The sequence below is a fragment of the Anopheles gambiae genome (assembly GCF_943734735.2).
Source record: "Anopheles gambiae chromosome X unlocalized genomic scaffold, idAnoGambNW_F1_1 X_unloc_132, whole genome shotgun sequence".
Classification (NCBI taxonomy): Eukaryota; Metazoa; Arthropoda; class Insecta; order Diptera; family Culicidae; genus Anopheles; species Anopheles gambiae.
Window position 1 is genome coordinate 12,501 of NW_026902590.1, and position 2,500 is coordinate 15,000.

A 2,500-nucleotide genomic window follows, 5' to 3' on the forward strand; every position below is an offset into this window, starting at 1 on the left:
TCATCGGCGAGGCTGGAACTTGTCGACACGTGACGGAAATGGCGGCCTTGGTAGTAAACGACATCGACCCCCTAGCCAAGGAGGAAGAGCTTACAGCTCTCCTTGAAAACAAGATCGAGGGTGGGGCAGGCATCGTCTCAACGAGCATTAGGACAATGCCGGATGGCACCCAGCGGGCACGCGTCCGTCTGCCAGCCAAGGCCGCCAAAGCGCTGGATGGTACGAAGCTTCGCTTGGGCTTCTGCATTTCCAGAGTGAAGATGGCTCCTCCAACACCCAAAGAGCATCTTCGCTGCTACCGATGCCTTGAGCACGGCCACAACGCCCGCGATTGTCGGTCACCTGTAGACCGACAAAATGTTTGCATCCGTTGCGGACAGGAAGGTCACAAGGCTGGTACATGCATGGAAGAAATACGCTGCGGCAAATGCGATGGCCCCCATGTTATCGGGGACCGGACATGCGATCGGTCGGCCACCCAATGACGCAGCTAAAAGTCCTCCAAGTGAACCTGGGTGGAGGCAGGATCGCCCAAGATCTGGTCCTGCAAACCGCCCGACAAATGGAAGTGGACGTGCTGGTTCTTTCCCACACGTATCGACCACCCGAGAACAACCCAAGATGGGCAGTTGATGCCTCCAAAAAGGTGGCAGTCGTGGCCACAGGACGATACCCTCTACAAGGACAATGGAGCAGTGATGTTCCAGGCCTTATAGCTGCCAAGGTGGGTGGCATCACCTTCCTAAGCTGCTACGCGCCACCCAGCCTGTCGCGGGAAGGATTTGCGGAATTCGTTGAAGCAATTGAATTGGAAGCCCAATCCCACCCTCAGGTAGTAGTTGCCGGAGACTTTAACGCTTGGCATGAGGAGTGGGGAAGCCAACGCAGCAATGAGCGTGGGGAAGTACTGCTCGAGGCGTCCCAGCAATTGGGCCTGCTGCTGATGAATCGAGGGAATGTGGCAACCTTTGTTGGAAACGGTGTGGCGACTGCCAGCGTTGTCGACGTGACCTTCGCCAGCTCGTCCATAGCTCAGCCGAGCACTTGGTTGGTAAGAAACACGGACACGCGATCTGACCATAGGTATATCACCTATTCGGTAGGCCCAGCGTCAGCAGACCAGCAGCGTAACCAAGGACAGTCACGTCAACGGGGCCAGCGAGAGCGTTTTCAACATGCAGGCACGCGATTTAAGACGAAACAGTTCTCGAAAGAGAATTTCCTGGCCACGCTACATGGCGAGGGATTCCGAGAGAAGGCAGTCAATCACCAGGGAATGATCTCGGCAATGATATCGGCCTGCGAGAAAACCATGCAAAGGATGACGTCGTCTTTCCCCGACCCTCATCGGGACGTTTACTGGTGGACGCCACTGATTGCTCTGCTTAGGCAAAACTGCGAGCAGACGAGAGATCGCATGCAGCAGACAAGTGATCTCCAGAACCGAAGTCTGGCTGCAGCCCAATACAGAACAGCTAAAGCTGAGCTGGATAGAGCTATACGTGCCAGCAAAAAGGCTGCCTTCCAGGAATTGATCGATGCTGCGGAGGAAAACGTTTTCGGAGCCGGGTACTTAGTAGTCCTTTCCCGTCTTCGCGGTGGAAGGGCCCCACCCGAGACGGAGAGAGCGAGGCTTGAAAGCATCGTTACAGAGCTTTTCCCGCAACATCCGCCCTTCAACTGGCCCAGCATCAGTTCCGAGGAAGAACAGGAACAGCCTGCAGACCAGCAGACTCCATGGACCCAAGTCACGATCCCGGAACTCCGTCTGATAGCTAGCACCATGCCGAACAAAAAAGCGCCGGGCCTTGACGGAATTCCGAACGCCGCTGTCAAGGCTGCAATCCTTGCGTACACGGACGTTTTCCAGGCGTTGTACCAAAGCTGTCTGGAAACGGCTACATTTCCAGCACCATGGAAACGACAGCGGTTGGTACTGCTCCCCAAGCCGGGGAAACCACCGGGTAGCAACGGGTCATACCGACCTTTGTGCATGCTGGATGCCTTAGGGAAAGTGCTGGAGAAGCTCATTCTAAACAGACTTCACAACCACCTGGAAGATCCTGCTGCGGTGAGGCTGTCAGACAGGCAGCATGGCTTCCGGAGGGGGCGATCTACAATTGGCGCCATTCGAACAGTGATCGAGGCTGGTCAGAGCGCGATGAGATTCCGCCGCACGAACGGGCGGGATAACAGGTTCCTGCTGGTCGTGTCAATGGATGTCAAGAATGCCTTCAATACGGCAAGCTGGCAGGCCATCGCCACTGCACTGCAGATGAAAGGAGTACCTGCTGGTCTGCAAAGAATCGTGAGGAGCTACTTCGAGAACCGAGAGTTGGTCTTCGAGACATCCGACGGCCCAGTAACTCGGTCCATCACGGCTGGTGTTCCACAGGGTTCGATTCTTGGCCCCACCCTGTGGAACACCATGTACGATGGAGTTCTGGACGTCGCCCTTCCGCAGGACTGCGAGATGGTGGCGTATGCTGACGACTTGGTG